Source organism: Eucalyptus grandis, chromosome 7 (assembly GCF_016545825.1).
Source record: "Eucalyptus grandis isolate ANBG69807.140 chromosome 7, ASM1654582v1, whole genome shotgun sequence".
NCBI classification, from domain to species: Eukaryota; Viridiplantae; Streptophyta; class Magnoliopsida; order Myrtales; family Myrtaceae; genus Eucalyptus; species Eucalyptus grandis.
In genome coordinates, this window is record NC_052618.1 from 11,029,801 (window position 1) to 11,048,423 (window position 18,623).

At 41.5% G+C, this 18,623-nt stretch overlaps 1 long non-coding RNA gene across 1 annotated transcript; it reads left to right on the forward strand.

Moving 5' to 3' along the window:
- Positions 1–2,660: 2,660 nt before the first annotated feature.
- LOC120295308 lies at positions 2,661–3,227 on the forward strand. The gene is made up of 2 exons (XR_005552659.1): positions 2,661–2,760; positions 2,862–3,227. It is a non-coding gene; the product is annotated as an uncharacterized LOC120295308 (long non-coding RNA).
- Positions 3,228–18,623: the final 15,396 nt, after the last annotated feature.

The following is an 18,623-nucleotide window of genomic DNA, read 5'->3' on the forward strand; positions in this document are numbered from 1 at the left end:
TCTAATCAAGTATTGGAATTAGAAAACAGGTTTCTGTAAAGATCCTGTAGTATGAGTGATCACGAGTTGAGAACTCATAGTAAAAGGACGGTAGCCTCTGTGACTCGGGAAAGAACGTCGACAAGGATCGGTGCTCGAGGTGGTTGTGGCAAGCGGCGGCTTAAGCCAGCACGAGTGTAAGAGTACCGCCATAGGTCGTGCGAGAGTGTAGCAGCACCTAGGGGTGAGCGTGGTTCCCGGGTAGAACCGGGAACCGGAGAACCTGAACCGGAGGTTCCGGTTCGGTTCCCGTTCTAAGGGGACCGGTTCGATTCCGGTTCTCTTTCTGCGGGAACCGGCGGTTCCGGTTCGGTTCCGATTCCCATAGGAATCGGAACCGGAGGAACCGGAATTGGCCAAGTTAAAAAAAACCCTAATCCCCTCCACGTGATTTCCCCCTCTGTTCAATCTTCCCCCTTTCCCTTTCTTTCTCTCTCTCTCTCTCTCTCTCTCTTTTCTCCCCTTTTTCCTCCTCACGTCACTTCCCGCCCCCAACTTTTTCTTTTCCTCTCTCTCTCTCTCTCTCTCCTCTTTCCCCCTCTCTCGCCGAAACCCCCTACTTCTTCTTCTTCTTCTTCTTCTTCTTCTTCTTCTTCCTTCCTCGCCGGCTGTTGCTTCACCCACCACCACACCGCTGCCCCACGCCCTACTCACCACCACCTCTTGGCCACCGAACCCCCACCACCCATTACTCGTTTGACGAGCCGTCTCGCCGTTGAGCCCGATGAGCTGTCTTGCCGTCCGCGCCACCGTAAGGCACCGCCGCCGTCCCCAAGTCACCGTCACCACCTCTTGCTGTCGCTCGCTCGGCCGTCCGGGCCGTCGTTGCTTCGAACCGTCACCACCTCCGCCCGAACCGAGCTCTTCCTCCATTGGCTGTGGGTTGAGCTGCGACCGCCGCTGCTCTTCCCTTCGCCATGCCCCAAATTACTCTCACAACACTCGGTCTCACTGTCTCACGACACTCGCCCTTTGTTCTCTCTTCGCCCTCTGCTTGACGCCACCAAGTAGCATCCCCCGCCGCACCTCGCCTCGCTTGCAGCCCGCACCGACGTCGCTCCTGCTCCGCCCGCTGCTGGCTTCGCTGCCCCTCGCTTGCAGCCCGTGAAGCCGCTGCTCTGCCTTCGCTGTGCCCCGAAGCCTGCGATGCCGCCGCTTTGCCTTCGTTGTGCCTCAAAGCCCGCGATGCCGCAACTCTGCCTTCGCCATGTCCCGAAGCCCGCGACCCGCATTGCCCTCGCTCAGCTCCGAGCTTTCCCCGAGCGACGCTGCTGTAGCTCGCCGCTTGCCCTCGATGCCACCGTCGCTCGCCCTCGACCACCGTTGCTCGCCCTCGCCACCACTGACCTCTGCGCTTACCTCTTCTTGTGAGTGTTCTCTCTCTGCCATTTTAAAACTCATATTTGTTTGTTCTTTGTTGCTCATAAGTTGTGTGGAAGATGTTTGGGGTAGAACGCATGTTATAATTTGTAATAGTTTGCCAGCCCGAACAACTCTAATAGTTCATTGTAAATCCAAAGACGACGATCTCGGGATCCATTATATAACGAGCAACTGGGAATTCAAATTTAGACCCAGTTTGTTTGGGAAAACTTTATTTTTTTGTAGCTTTACATGGCTGAATAATTTTCACCGGTTTGATATATATGTGCAAAGCAGGGACAGTGATCATTGCACCACGTGTGCTTGGAAGATCTTTCCTGAAAGTTATGAGGTGGTTTCTTTGCATTTTAGATTTAATGTTTCAGGCTGATACTGCTCATTTTGGCTGTGCCTTTGCATTTCTGTATTTGCAGCTTACATTATTTGCTATCAGTGCATCTTCCATTCTATAAATGGTTGAATATTCCTTCGCAAGTCATCCAGAATCTTACTGAGTTCTTTTCTATCTCATTCTTGTTTTTGTTGGTTATTTAGAATTCTTTGGTGTAAATTTCTTTAGTTGTTTTAATCTCCTATTTACCTTTTGCAGGCGGAGTAGGTATACCAGAGTCAAGATTGAATGCTACCTCCCAAAGGATCAACAGCCAGGCCAACCGCTCAAATTATGAAACTCCTGCTTCAGCATTGTATGAAGCTACAGATGGTTCTGGAGTTGCTTCGGATAGGAATGGTGATTACACATTCATTTCACTTGCCATCTCATCTGATTTTAGCTTAATTTACTTATATACTTCCTTCCAGATAAGTGACAAATATGATAATCTGATGTTTGTATGTAAGAGAATAAAGTAAAATGGAGCAGCACCTAAAAAGTTGAATGTACTGAAACCATTGATTGCTTCGCTTACGTTATAATTATGCAATGTGGTGCCTCGTATCACATTCTAAAAACTTGTTAGATGTAATCATTGTCTTTAAATCAAATTGATTTCAGGTTGTCTTCGAATCTAATGATGTTATTTTACTTGAAACAACTCAAAATTCATTGACTAGTGAGTGGTGTTATTATTTGAATATCTATGTGAGTACTTTGTGGTTCAATTGCAACATGCTATAGAGACATTTTGCGGTCCATGCTTTCTTGGCATTTTTAAGTGAGCACGATTAAACATGTTGTTTGATCAAGTTTTGTTGAACACGGGTGAGTTAGGTTCCACGGCAAGTGCAGATCCCTGTAGCAATGATGGAATTTTACATGAAAAAGGCTGCCCGGGGAGGAGAGGAGGAGATAACCTAGACAATCGAAAGACGAAATGCCTCCACCTCCTTCTCTTCAAGGTTAGCTTTTCAATTCTTTGCGAGCGGGCGTTATTTCTGTTTTCTCGTGTCTTGCTATATGCATCTTAGTTGAGATGACATATTTGTGTTTTGTTTCATAGGACCCGCCAAGAAAGGTCATCACATGGGCGACTTCATTCCTCCAGAAGAGCTTGAAAGGTTTTTGGCTTCATGTAATGATGCCTTTGCCCAAAGGCTGCTAGAGAGGCTGCTGAAAGGGCTAGGATTCAGGTTGATAATGTTGGCCATAAGCTTTTGTCAAAAATGGGGTGGAAATGTCTTTTTTTTTTCTATTCCCTATGGCTCTTGGTTTCATTCCATCCAGAAGATAAGGCAGTTTTGATGTAGCTAGATCCTTTTGTTAGGATAAATGTTTCGCTCAAGCAGCTTAATCATTCATGTGTGCATGATGTACTGAAGTTTTCATCTTCTCTGTGCATATGAATGTGTCGATTTGTTAAGTACCATTTATAGCTCCTAAGTGGCTCGAGTATGGGGAAACTCCCTGTCCTGTGACATTTAAGCCAATAATGGTGGTGGATGAGGAATTCGTCTTATAGTGTATGACTTCTTAATTGCATTCGTTATCACTTATGATTGGAGGGGAAGAGGCTAATGGGTGCACCAGGCTAATTGAGCAGTGAGGGTTTTGGAAGCTCCGGAAGTGGTATTTTGATCCAATCATGGCTGGTGAAGTGAAGAAAAACAATTTGGGCGTTGGTGCTCATAATCCTGGAGAGGTGGTGCCGAGGAAGATGATATATACGAGCAATTATGGTCTTTGTCGGAGCACGTTTCATCCATCATGTGCTCGAACTCTTTGGATTGTTCGTGAGTGTAAAAACAGTTTGTTTATTATTGCTTCTAAAATGCTGTTTGCTGTTTGTGTTATATTCTCTTTGATGAATGACAAGTTTGTTTATTATTGCTGCATTCATTTCCATTTTTTTAACTAAAAATGAAAAAAAAAAGAATCTGTTGGAACCTGGAACCGACCTCGGAACTGTGATAGGGTGGGTTCCAGGTTCTTGTTTCGACGGTAGGTTCCAGGTTCCAAAAAATGAGGAACCTGTACCCGAGGGTAGGTTCCAGGTTCCAAGTGGAACCTGTAAGGAACCGGGAACCGCTCACCCCTAGTAGCACCGAGCGATCCTAGGCCCAACAGGATTGTTCAGGCGCAAGCTTTTCCTAGGAGCTCGTCGAGCCAATAAGCTTAGGATCGACCTACCGTTGTTGCCATTACCATTGTCAATGCTGGAATCGTTGTTGTTGTCACACCTGCTGAAGTCCAATATGGATATGTGATCTGAGAGCAAGCCGTTGCATCCGAGTCGAGGTTCGGATTCAGTAGAGATGGAAATCAGGTTGGAAAGGAGCCTATAATCGGAAAAGTCTATTATATTCCGCCCATAAGGAAAGATGGGATAGGCAAGTTTGCATCGATTAGGATGTAGTGTATCATGCTGAGGGAAGTTGACATGGATCAACCTCGTGTCCTATTAAGACGGGTGCTTATTCGAAGTGTGACCAATAGGGTTATCTCGTTAGGAGTGGTCTTAGCAGACCGATGGGACAACCAGAAGGAGTGCATGCTATCATTTGACAGGAGATAGAAGACTCACCAGATGGGTGCCAAAAGTATGGAAGGAAGCGTAGATAAATCCAGTGTCCGGGTATGGCTAGAACGTATTATGATGATGACCAGCATGGCCATTAGGTGAGGGACTATCAGTGAAAGTCTAAGGTAGCATAGACATCGCTACTGCAGCTCGGACACCACTAGAATGGCGAAAGGGACATGAATGGAACCGACCCTGCCCCAATCAGAAGAAGAATGTTCATGGGGAGATTTTATCAGAGTAGTGCAGTAGAGCCTTGGATTGCGTTTGTAGAATTTCAGTTAGTTGAAATAAAGTGGAAGAAAGGGGAAACGCTAGCTATAGTCGGGTGTGACTAGTTGCTAAGATATAATTTGGATGCCACATGAGTAGAATGGGCTCATGGAGCATCTTGTAGTAATGAATTATGATCATGGAGTAATCCAGCTTAGTCCAGTAACATGTGAAAGTGTCGAGGTTATTGGGAGTCGAAAAGAATTTTCAATTTCATTAATCTCATTGGCTGAAGACAACCCGTTTGTTAGATGGAGGTTGCCAAAGTTGCTTGGCGATTGTCATAGATAAGACAGATTGAAAAATTGAAAATTGAAAATTGAGGACTCCTTAGTAGTCCAAGTTTTTCTAGAAGTGTTGCCAAAGGGATTGTCAAGCACGTCGTCGGTGAGTATGATAGAATTTGTGATTGAGTTAGCCCTATGATGAGAGACACTCATTAAGGCTTCTTACCAGTTGTTGTTGTCTGAATTGATAGAACCGATGATGCAGATGAGAGGATTGATGAATGAGGAATTCATGCATATCAATGTATTACCTTGGGGAAACATCGGTCTTGTTAGTGAGAAAGAAAGAAAGATGGTTCGTTGCAATTATGCATCGACTATAGTCGACTCAATCAAGTAACGATGAAGAGCAAGTGTTCATTACCGAAGATTGACGAATTGGGTGACTTGTTATAAAGAGTGTTGGTGTCTTTGTGACATCCCGGTTTTCCAATTCTATTTTGAATAAATTGATACGGGCATTTCGTTGGCACGCATATAGTTCTTTTCCTTGAGTCGGCCACTCATGTGAAAACTAGTCTATTGAGTGAAGCCGTTAAGAGTTTCTAATGTATCAGACTCGAGAATTTGACCAGGAAGCGATCTTTCGACCGAGCTAATCTGCAAGGGTCATTGCGGCACAATTAAAAATCGATTAGAGATCGGAGATATGTTGACTCGACAGAGGCATGTGATCAGGTGTGGGTGATTCCACCAGATTGCACAATTCTTGTCGATCGGCACTGGACCGACTTTTCTATCGATTGGGTACCTTGTGTTCGTATTTGAAACCTTGAGATTACCCCGACAACCGAAAGTCACCAATGTTTCAGAGATGTACATTGTGGCTTGAGATGATCAACCACAGGTCAAATGCATGAAAATTTCTAAAAGCTACTCGGTAGGTTGGGACGCGCTAGTATCGTGCCAATGTGAAATTAACCGTGGAATTGAGATTGAATTCAGGAATTGGAAGTCTGTTGTGTCACAAATCATTTTAGGAATATTAACTCATCTTTGGAGGATTTTTCATGCAATCAAAGTTCTTTGGCAAATTAAATCCCAGAATGGCTATTTTAGCTTGAGAAATTAGTAGGCCGCTTTTGGGACTTAAGTTGGTTCTATGGACAAGTGAAGATGTGAATTGAAGTGTGGTGACATTGGATCAATTTTATGAACTTCAATTGGACTCAATTGGAAGAGAATTGAATGGAATTGGAGAAATTAGTGTACAAGAATTGGACCCGGCGGAAAATGAAATTGCAACCATTGAAAAAGGTTGTGGGAGGTTTGGAGATAGTGGGGTATGACATCACTTGATGATGTCATGGTGGGCCATTGTGTGGGATTAAAGAAAGAGAAAAAGAAAATAAGAAGGCCCCCCTCCTTCTCTTTCTTCCCTCTCTTCTCCCTCTCTCCCGTTGCCTTTCTCCTCCATCTTCATGGTGCGAAGACCAGAAAATGCGAGAAGAAAGAAGCAGCCCCTTTGCCCGCTCGCATGCTCATCCGCCGCAGGCTTCGCCGTCACCGTTCGTCCGCCATTCGCTGCTCCGCTCGCCCGCGTGTGTGCTGCTTCGCCTTCTTTCTCCCCCTCCGTCCATTGCTCGAGATCTCAGATTTGGTAGGACGCTGAGCAAAAGCAGCAGCCGACGCCGCCAGGAGCCGTCGCTCGCCAGAGTCGCCATCCTTGCCCTGCGTCGTCTCGCCGCTGAGCTGCCGTCCTCGCACGCCGCTGCTGGCTGCACGTCTTGGCGGTCTTCTCGCCCAGCTCGTCGTCCCAAGCTGCTGTTCAGCTCGCGCAAGAGCTGCCGGAGCTCCCTCCGGCCACCGTGAGGCCTCGCTTGGCCGCCGCCTGCCCGTTCGAGCCACCAGCAGTCCTCCTCCGCCATTCCTCCGCCGCTGTGCAGCCCTCCATCGGCCTCAACCAGCAGCTGCAGAAAATGGGTATGGCAGCCCATGTTTGGCCCGTTTTGGCCACCTTCCCGAGCCTGGATGCTCGGCCCGCCTTGAGGAAAGTCGATCCTCGCGTCGTCCTCGTCGTTTTAGTTCGCTCGGTTTGCTAATCGAGTGAGTTTAACTCACTAAACCTCGCTTAGAGGGTTAATTATGCTTTAGGTGTGTTTAGCTTAAGTTAATTAAGCTTAGGTGGTTAGTTGAGTTTATTTAATTGTGAATTAGATTAAGAGGTCGGATTAACTTAAAATATGTTTGGTTAAGGTTAAATTGATGATTATATTAGTATAATGGTGATTTGACATAAATGAATTACTTTTGGGATTAAATAAATATTTCGAAATTGTTTAATAATTTAATAATATGTTATTATTCGAAATGATTAAAATATTATTATTTAATTATTTTCGGAATAAATTTAATTATTTATTAAATTTCGAAAATTTTGTCAGGACCCTAAATTCTCAGAATTTCATGCCGGTCGTTGCTGTGAAGTCAGATTTTGAAATTGAAGATTGAATATTATAAATTGAGTGTGGATCGTGAAAGATATGGATATTATTATTTAATTGATTTTCGGAATAAATTTAATTATTTAATAAATTCTGAAAATTATTTTGGAACCTTATTCTCTCAGAATTTCACGCCAATCGCTGTTGTGTATTTAGAATTTGAATTTGATGATTGATTGTGGCAAATTGAGTGTTGATTGTGATAAAAATGGATTTTATTCATAAAAACCCAAGTATCGGGTTTTGATGTAAAAATTGAATTTTAATGATTATATTAAATAGTGGGGTTTGAAAAAGTGAGATATTGGTTTTTTTATTCGAAATTAGCGTGTCCCCACACACGTGAATAATTTCTGGAATATTTTTAATATGAAGAAAAGCGGCCGGGATCACTATTTTAAATGGAAGCATTGATTGAAATATAAAGTGTCCTGGGGCCGAGTATGATTTGGCTGTGTGATAATTAAGAGGAATCATCCTGGGCTGTTGAGCCGGACTTGCCCCTATATGGGATGCCCACGTAGTGGTTGCGGGTCGCAGTTGATTCTGGGCCCATGCTCCTTCGGGAACGCCGTCGATGTACTGACGAAGCCGCGCTCCAAGGTGGGGAGGCGATTCCTGGCTATATGCTAGTAGATAGCCGAACTGCGAGTAGGAATGCCCTTGTGTGGCAGTGAATAACAATTGGAATGCATGTTCAGTGTTGTTGATGTGTCGGATTATGGGACGGAATTGTGTGGCATGGAATGTGACGTGTCATAATGATTTAGTCTTACAATCGGGACCCCGCGGTTGTTGGTTATATGAAAGTGAATACGTTCCAGTTGTTTAAGTTCTTCTTACTATCTGTGATTGAGTGACTTGATTTGTGCTAACCTGCAGGAAGGAACTGAGGCGAGGTAAGTCTTCTGTGTGATGTGGCTAGGCCACCCGGGGTGTATTTTCTTTCTAATAGGGGTTTAGGGGGTTGAACTTGCTGAGACATCGTCTCATCCCAGTTGTGGGATTAAAATTTCAGGTCCCTAGTGGACGGAGTGACCAGATAGCTTTGGTTGGCATTGAGGAGTTGCAGAGGTGAAGTCATAAGATTGGAGAACGTGTCCGACTTGTAGGTCATAGGACAATTCCTTTTTAAGAGCCAGTCTTTTGTAGACTTTTGGCCGTAGACCTCTGTTTGTAATTCTGTTGAATTATGAAAGTGTTATGTTGTGGTTTTGCTTCCTGCTTTTCTATCCCGTATTTTATTGTCAGGGGTTTTATAATACGTTCCGCTTGCGCATTCATAAATGAATGGGGTCGGCGACACTACCTGGGAATGTCGCATTTGCATGACCATGGTGGGATGTTGGCGCGCTCGAGGTTCGGGGCATGATAGTCTTCAAGGATTGACTTGAGGACGGGTTATTGTCAGTTGAGAACCAAGAAGGAGGTTATACTGAAGACAACTTTTCGTACTTGATTTGGCCCTTGTGAGAATAATGTAAAGCCATTTGACTTGACGAATGCTCCAGCCGTTGTCATAGATTTGACAAATTGAGTGTTCAAAGAATATCTAGATCCATGGTGATCGTGTGGTGTAATGATATTTTGGTGTATTCGAGAAATGCTAAGGGCACGAGAGACATCTAAACATGGTGAAAGAATTTTCATGGATTTGATTAAGATTGAAGTAGTTATCAGTGGGCCAAGACCGACAACAATATCAGAGATTAGAAGCCGTATGGGTTGGACTGGGTTGCGTGTTGATGCAACATGGTAGGATTGTTGCATACGCGTCCCGCCAGCTGTGAATAAGAACTTTTGAAGAATAAGAGGGTAGTATCTGGTATCACCCTAGAAGGATGAAAGCAGTCACTAATGCATTGAGTTGAGAATCTTCATTTGTGCATATGCTATTAAAGTACGGACCCTACTTGAGAAAGTAGAAACTCGATTTTCAAATTTGAGGTGGGCCACCTTTGAATTTTATGGCCGCCCTCAAAATTGAACCGGATATTCAAGTTGGAATCAGACGCTTCAGTTGACCGATCGGGAAGTTCAGAAGATCCTATAAGAGGATACTGATAAGAGTGGGGCTGACTTTCAAAATTCTAATGATAGAATACTCAAGTTCCGAGAGTGATTGGGTGTACCTGACAATGTAGCACTCAGGGAAGAGACTTGGTTAGGAATTCACGGTAGCAATTGCATTATTCGACATACAGTGCGAGGCAGGTCAGAATCAACGCCAACTCAATTAGTAGACCGATATGAAAATAGTCATCGTCGGATAGGTTGCAAGTGTCAGAGATGCTAGTAAGTAAAATTTCCGTAATACAAGCCAAGAGGGTATTTACAATCACTCGAGAGTCCCGAGTAGGAATGAGAGTATATCACAACGGAACGTTGTGGCAAGCTCACAAGGAATCAGAGAGGTAGTTATCTCGTTTGGGTAGTGGTTGACTGATCAACGAAGTTGACTTGCTCCATCGCAGTATGGATGAATCTCGATTTAAATGGGCATACAGAAGTACATGTATGTCATATAGCTCATCCGCATGAAGTGCCAGAGATGAATTTTATGTTAGCTCTAGATTCGTGGATTTCCAATTTCAGCATAATGATTAAATAGTTCTTTTTGAAGCAGGGCAGAGCAGAGTGTACAAAACTTCAGTTTGCTGAGATGAGATCAGAGAAAGAAATATCATAGGCCCAAAATCAGCTCAACAGTCAGTGATTGCAGTTGTCGTGATTAGAATCAGATTGTGGGTCGCTCAAAACCGCCAGAAAAGTTGTATTGTTGAACACGGAAGGCCCTTAGAGTTCCAAATTGGTGATTACATCTTTCTAAAAGTGTCACCAATAAGGGATACCTTGTGCTTCAGCAAGGAAAGGAAAAATTGAAACCGAGGTACATAAGTTCCTTTGAGATTCTGAATAGAATCGGGAACCTAACATATTTCACGTGTCGAGGTTGAGGATGTATGAACCTGACTCGACCCACATGCTAAGTCTTGAAGAATTAGACGTGGATGACAGAGTATTGTACGTGGAAAGCCCGGTTTAATCGTGAATTAGAAAGATCAGATTCGGTGAACCAAGATATTCCCCTTGGTCAAAGTGGTCTGACAACGCCACGGGACTGAAGAAGCAACCGGGGAAAGTGAGACTAAATGAGACGACAATACCCCCACCTTTTTGTTTAAGGATTGGTAAATGTTTAAATTTCGAGGATGAAATTTTTATAAGAGGGGAAGAGTTGTGATATCCCAGATTTTTAGTCCTGTTTTCTACTGAATAAATCGGGCATTTCATCGACACGCCTATAGTGCTTTTCTCTGAGATTACCACTCATGAGATAACTAGACTATTTGGGGAAGGCATTAAGGAATTTTAAGGCAATAGACTTGAGAATTCAACCAGGAATCTGCTTCTCGACCGTGCTCATTTTTAGAGGTCATTACGACACAATATAAAATTGATTTGAGATCAGAGATAGGTTGGTTTGACTGAGATGTGTGGTCGATCGTGGGTGACGCCACTAAATTAGGAAATTCTCATCGACCGACACTAATTTGATTTTACTGTCATTTTGGTACCCTGTGTCCGTATTTGAATCATCGAGAGTTTCACGATAACCAAGAGTCGCCAATGTGTCGAGTGGGTTTATAGTGGTTCGAAGAAAATCGACCACAGGTTATTTACCTTAAAAAGTTCTGAAAATTACCCGGTAGCCTTGGTTACGCTAAAAATGCGTCGGAGTGAAATTAACCACCAATTTGAGTCTGATTTCAGAAATTGAAGATTATATCATGTCACAATAAATTTTATGACCCGCGACTCAGTCTCAAAAGATTTTTCTGACAATCGAGACTTTTGAGGGAAAAGTCGATTTATGACCCTTTTTTTTTTTTTCAGAAGATGTCGAGATTGTTTTTGTTTTCAAAATTTGGATACAAGTGGGATATATTAGTGAGGAAAAATACTAATTTGACCGAGGATTCGACAGTTGAATTTTTAGAGGCCGGATTGAATTGTTTCAAGAAGAATTGAAGTCCAAATCGTGCCATTTCCCTTCCAAATACGTAGCACCCCATTGGACCCAACATTTGGACCCCTTAAAGCTTATAGAAGAGGGTAAAATGGTCTAGAATTTGTGGGTGGAGGACAGCTCACATGGTGGGCCATGTGAGAGAGATCGAAGAGAGAGAAAGAACCGATTTTCCCCCCTCTCTTTCTTCTTTTCCCTCTCTCTCTCTCCCCCGTCGCTCGTCGAGTGGGTATCACAGCTTGGTTTTGGCCCATTTTGGCCGGCTTTCGACCCGGATGCTTGGCCCGCTTTGAGGAGAGTTGTTCCCCGTGCCGTTCCCGTCGATTTGATTCGACCTGCACGTTAATTAGGTGAGTTTAGCTCACTAATCCCTTCTTAGTTTGCTAATGATACTTAAGGGTTGATTATATTTAATTAATGGCAATTATGTGGTTAGATAAGTTTAGAATAATTTAATTAGTGACTTAATGATACATGTTAGGTGATTGATTAGTGTAATTAGCAAGTAGAGACGTAGTTCTATTTATTGAATGCATCTCGGGATTTTTCCCGATCCGTCTCGGGCTTCAATTAGGCATTACGGGCCTAAATTGGATTTTTAGTATTTATTTATTAATGTTCGAAATTAATTAATTAATTAATTAATTTACGGAAATTAGGCTGGGATAGCCGATGACCGAAATTTTATGCTGATTGTCGTGGTGTAGTCCGTTTATTTATTTGAGCTCTACGTTGTGTTGAATTGAATTATTTGTGATATTTCAAGAATTTATTCTAAATTGAATGGAAATTGAGTGATTGATTGGTAGATGGCCGAGTATAATTATTTAGCGCCAATAATGTTTTGATGGACTAAAGTAGAGAGAATTGTAAGAGTGAAATTGGGAATACTCTTGGCTAAAACCAATCAGGTACGATGTTATGGACCTACGTGGTTCGGTGATTAAAGATATTACTGGCGAAAACGGCGCCTTAAAGAATGCACGTACTGGTCTAGTACATACATCATTATGGACATACGTGGTTCAGTGATTAAGGATATCACTGGCGAAAACGACGCCTTAAAGAACGCATGTAATTGTCTTCTACATACGTCACCTTGGCGAAAACGACGCCCGAGAGCATTAATGTAGCTTTGTGACTAAGTATACTATTGGAGGTTATATAGTGTGAGTGAAAAGGACCATTGAAAGATGAAATGATGTATGATGGGTGTGTGATAGTGTGGAATAGGGCATGGAAACCATTGAATTTGAAATCGGTTGTGTACGCTGAGCCGTAATTCAGCATTACCACCTAATCTAGGTTGTGTTCGTTAAGCCATAATTCAGCATTACCACCAAAGTATGGTTGTGTTCACTGGACCGTAATCTACCACCAAATTTAGAATTGGTTGTGCTCACTTAGCCGTAATTTAGCATTACCGTCAAAGTTTTAGTAGGCCGTGCTCGTTGAGCCGTAATTCAATGTTGGGGTTGTGTATTTGAGAGGACCACGTAGGTTGTGCTCGTTGAGCCGTAATTTAGCATTGAATTTGAGTAATTGAGATGAGCCGACCAAGAAAGGGGTCGAGATAATATGTAATCGACTAAGTCGATTGATCGATGATTCGATCTGAGTGTGGACTTAATGTGATTTAATGATTTGATCTGATGTTGTGAATTCATTGATTGAATGGAAATGACCTTGTGATGGTCCGGTTGACATGTAATCGACTAGGTCAATTGATCGAGATATCGATCTGTGATTGCTTGGGTGCCTATTGAACTGTGCTGATATGCAGGTGGAATCTGAGGCCAAGATAAGTCCTCTGAGCCGTGTGTGCATAGGCAGCCCGGATAGCGTATTGGTTTACTAATCAGTCTTAAGGGGTAGAACTTGTTAAGACGTAGTCTCATCTCGGTTGTGAGACAACGTTTCAGGTCCCTAGGTGCAGCAGACCTGAATTTTGAAAATCTCGGAAGTTTGGTGCAGTCTGCTGAAGGCACCGGTTGGAGTGTGGAGGAAGATGAAGAGGAGGATGAGGACCTGTAGTTTGTGGAACCCCCACACCTGCTTGCAGACCTTGATTCTGAACTTGTCTAAGTTGAATCTGGCTTGGTAGCCTGCTTTATATATATATGTGCACTGGTTTGCAATGTATATAAGTGTGATTGTTTTTGAAAGTTTAGAATTTAGTCTTACTTTCCTATCCCATTGTTTTATTGTTTATGGATTATTTTATATGCTTCCGCATGCGTATTAAAAAGAAAGGGTCGATGATGCGTCCTGAGACGTCGTTATTAATCGACTAGGTGAGGGATGGGTAAGCGTTCGAGGATCGGGGTGTGACATGTTGAACACTCTTTCTGCCAATAATTCCATTATGCCAATAATTTTGACCCAAGGCGTTATGTTGCTGTAATATTTGGCTGGTGGGCCCAAAAGAAGAAAAAGAAAAATAAGTTGAAAAGTCAATAAAGCAAAATGGAGAGGGAAGGGGCTCGGTTAAATAGAAGCTGAGAGCTCCCTTGACCAAAAAGAAAGAAAAGAAGAAGAAGAAAAAAAATGGGAAGAAAGGAAAAGTGTTTTGGCACATGCACGCTGCGGATGCCTCGTCAAGCTGACTCAACTCCATAACATAGTGCCTAGTAAGAGATTAGGCCCCTTGTTCGTCCAATTGAAGTAATTTACTAGTTTATGGCTCAAATTCGGTATTATTGGAAAATCGAGTGGTGAAGTCCTATTTTGGAGTCGTTGAGCCACGTATTTTTATAAAAATCATAGTTTAGAATGTTGTGGAGCCATAAGATTTTACAGATCGTGATTCGAGCTTATGGTTTGTCCGAAACAAAATTTCGAAATTTCTAGCGCACAGTGAATAGTACGCGTCCAGCAACTTTGGGCCCGTATTTTGTCATTTTTCAGCTTGATTTTGGGATGGTCAAGTTGGGATTCCTGTAGTATGTTTGAAGGGCTTTCTTTTGACTATAAATGCATTCAGAACGAGGTTCGGAGGAGGAAGTTATAGCGTAACTAAGTTTTGAGCTTAAACTCCGCGTTGCGAATGGCTTGAACAATCGCTTTGGTTATGCGATTTGTTAGCGCATAGGAGTCCTTTTGTTAGAGTTAAGGTGTAGTTTAGTCATTTCGTAGTTGAGATAGAGTTTTATTTGATTTTAACATTATTCCTTAATTATTTGATAGGACCGTGAGTTTGACGATACGAGTTTCATTTGTTGTTTGGTCGCAGACAACGATGTGAGTGGTACTATATCTTCTTTGATTTTGTAAAACCATGTCTTGAAGTGTGTGTTGAATTGAGGAGCATTTTTATTGCATAAAAGCCGGATCAAGCACTTGCTACTTTTTGGTTGATTATGAATGTTTGAAAAGTGTGTTATATAAAGTTCGTCGAGTAATATATATGAAATTACTTTGCGAGTGATTTATGGAAATATTCATGATGATTTGAGTAATAGATAGGAAATGGATGATGAGCTATGTTGCAAATGTTATATACTTGGTTTATGAGGTTGATTTATGGATTGATTTTGTTGGTATTGGAGGATGGTTGTTTATACTCAATATGACTGTAAACTCAGTTAGGGGCTTTAGGGGGTATGCATATCAGGTTTGGGATATCCTTTTGGGCCAAGCCATCGGTTTTGTAGGTGGAGACCTTGCCAAGAGGGGAATCTTGGTCGCCTTGTCACCAGACGTTGCGTCGTGACCATAGTAGAGTATTGAGCAATAGAATAGTCAATGGATGGACAGATGATGTGTGATATTTGATGGAGATTATTCAATGGACTTGACCATTGAAACTTGAATTGTGATGGTGATTTAAATGAGTTTTTCATCTTAGTATAAAGTTTTGATGATAAGAAATAACTCTTATGTGATTTAATATGTACTTTATATATTAAGTTCGAGTTATAAAGTTTGGCATTACTTTGTATATATACATATTGGTTGCTTGATCTGCTTAGAAGATATTTACTACTCATTGAGCTGTTGTTGCTCATTCGACTCGTCCTTTAATCTTTTCAAGTTCCCCGGTTAGCGGCGAATAGAGCGAGAGCACCGTTGGTGGGAAACTTTTGGGAGTTCTATTTTTGGATATGATTTAAGGAAGTGGTGCACATAGTTATTGCTAGTTGTTGGGTTGGCTGAGTTCTAACTATAAATATTCTTTTTTGGTGGAGTTATAGAAACTCTGATGTTGTGACCAACCTATTAGTTAATCTGATATGTGTCTGTGTTTAGATATATATATATATGTGTGTGTGTGTGTGTGTGTGTGTGTGTGTGTGTGTGTGTGTGTTATATATTTAAGGCTGCGTCCTTCGTGTGAAAGGGCGGCCGTGTCATCCTTATTATTTTTGTGGTTTTGAGGTGTGATGGTTGCTGTGTTGAACAATTTAGACCTAAAGTGCTATGTTGCTGTGTTTTTTTTGGTGAAAGGTAATAAATATATTAAGGAAATGCCAAATGTACAAAATAACACTCCTTCTGCCAATAATTTGAAACATGGTCCTATTTTTTTCTCGCAATGGCATCTCATCAAACGAAAAAGTACCTCATGGAAAGATTGCAGGCTGTTGGGAAGCTAATCATTTGGAGGTGTACAGGAAAAGTGTTGGAAAAGTCCTAAACTTATTGTATTTGTGCCAATTTAGCTATAGACCTTTAAATGTGCCAATTTAGTCATAAACATTTTGACCTAATACCAATTTAGTCCTAAATCTTTTGATTTGGTACCAATTCAGTCATTTCGGCTAATTTTGGCTGGATATTTTTGATTTGGATGCTTGTAGGCTTACGTGGTACCGCTAATGCTAACGTAAATAATTCTTAATGATATTTTAATAATTTTTCAATTTTTATTATTTTTTTTTCTCTCTCCTTTCTTCTTCCCTTTGTCGGAGAATGGTCACCAAACATGGTAGAGCAAGGTGGCCTCGCTAGATCTAGCCTTGACAAGATTGGCCCTTGCCCAAGTTAGGGCTACCTCAATAGATTTGGTGAGGAGAGCCCCCATTGAGGCTTGCCCTCGACTAGGCAAGGCTCGGCAAGGGTTAGCCTCGCCGGGCTGGATCTATCAGGGAGCCCTCACCGGGGCTACCCTAGCAAGGTTGACCCTCACTTTGGGGCTTGGCCTTGCCATGGCCAGGCGAGGCAATCTTGCTTAGTCATGGCTAGTGGCTAGTCATCGACAAAAGGAAGAAATATGAGAGAAATAATAAAAATAAAAAATAAAAAATTATTAAAAATTCTCCATGTCATCGCAAGTGATACCACATAAGTCGCCTTGCCTTTATGTCAATAATATTTGGCTAAAATGAAATGGAATGACTGAATTTGCACCAAATCCAAAGTTTAGAACTAATTATCATTAGTAAAATGTTTATGACTAAATTGACACAAATGTAACTGATTTAAGACTTTTTGATGCTTTTTCGAAGGTGTATAATTTATTTGCTTCTATTTGATAATCATATAGTTATTCTTTGTATTAGTAATTTTTGGGGCGAAGGACAGTCGGTGTTCTCCCATTATGATGTTTCATTTGAAGTTGTGATTCACTTCTAAGTGCTGCAAATCTGTGCTTAGAATTAGGAACACCTAGGCCAATCATACGTTTGCGGCGGAACATGTAATTGTTTTACTGATATAAGGTGCAATTAAAGAGACATGAAACGCGTAAATTGCTTAATGTGCTGGATCTTCACGTTGGGAGTTGAAGTTCTAGCATTGACTGTTATAGTACTTATTGAAGCCTATTCTTTATTATCTAACAGATTGATGAAATCAAGATCTTGTATTTTAAAAAATCACATGAATTTACTTGTTCTCCATCTTTTTTTTTTTTTTGGTAACTCTACTAGCTTGAATAGCATATAACTTTTTTCTTCTTTCTTGAAGAATGGATGGTGTGATAAATCAGTGTGTGTGGAAAACATGCTCTAGAAGCTGTTAATTGATTGTAAATTGCAGCTGTTAATTAGCTGTAGAAGCCAGAAGGCACATTTCTTTTTCATCCTCGTCGGTCGTGACTGCAGGTCGTCAACAATGGAATGAACAGTAGCTATGGGTTTTTTTTTTGGGTCTGAAAACAGTAGCTATGGGTTGAAAGCTGACTTAGAACCGGTATGTAATTAACCATCATTTTATGTTTTATGTCCTCGAGATCCATGTTATGACAGATTAACTAAATAAGTTGAGCACATGTTGTGATGAGTCCATTAGGCCGTTGTTATAAGAAAACAAAATGAGTAAAGTGCAAAACAAAATGAGTAAAGTGCACTACATAGAAAAGGGTGAAGACAGATAATATGGTCATGTTAAAGGATATGCATACCATTATGGTTGACGGTTGGGATTCTGGAGCAAATGGCTAGCTAACATGGTCTGAAAACTCAGTTGAATATATGAATCTTGACTTTCTCATTTAAGTAATTTGGTTTGGTTGTTTGTTGAAAAATTAGGAGAAAATCTCAGCACAGGAAATTATTTTGTTTCCTTTTAATTTTGAACACAATTTCACAATTTTATTTTCTTTTATTTCTAAATCCTGAGAATTAGGAGGTAGATCACTAGAATTAACAAGTAGGAAGTCTGATGTTATTTTTCTTGCTATCTTCTAGCCATAAATATGTTATCTTCTCTGAAAGTATGATATGCAATAAGAAACAGAATAAATCACTTTTCTTCTTTGAAATCCGCATTATCTAATACCTTTAATTACTAGTACAACTGTACACTGAGTGTACGGTGGCTTGCCTTCAGAAGATCGCCCATTGTATATATCCTCTCTAAAAGTATGATATGTAATATCTCGCTTTGGTCCCTGTGAACTTTACATACCATCCACATCTACCACTTTTGCAATTACTGTGATTCTACAATGATCATGGTAAGTGTGTCACAGCCCGAGGTTTCCCATGCATAAAGGATCATGCATGATTGAAAAAGACTGACCAAGTCGCCTAGTATTTCCAAAGTTCTCTTGAGTATTCCCATGGACGGGCAATATGGTAAATGTACCAAATCTAGAGCTTTATGGGCATAAATGCCAATAGTTGGAAGATGGGGAGATGCAATTTCCAACATTAGATCAAATATCAATCAGTAGTTGTAATGAGAGAGACTCTTGTATAAATAGGGGAGAGCTCTACCTCATTTATATCTATCCAATCAGTTGAGTAATAGGGAGTATTTTCTCTAA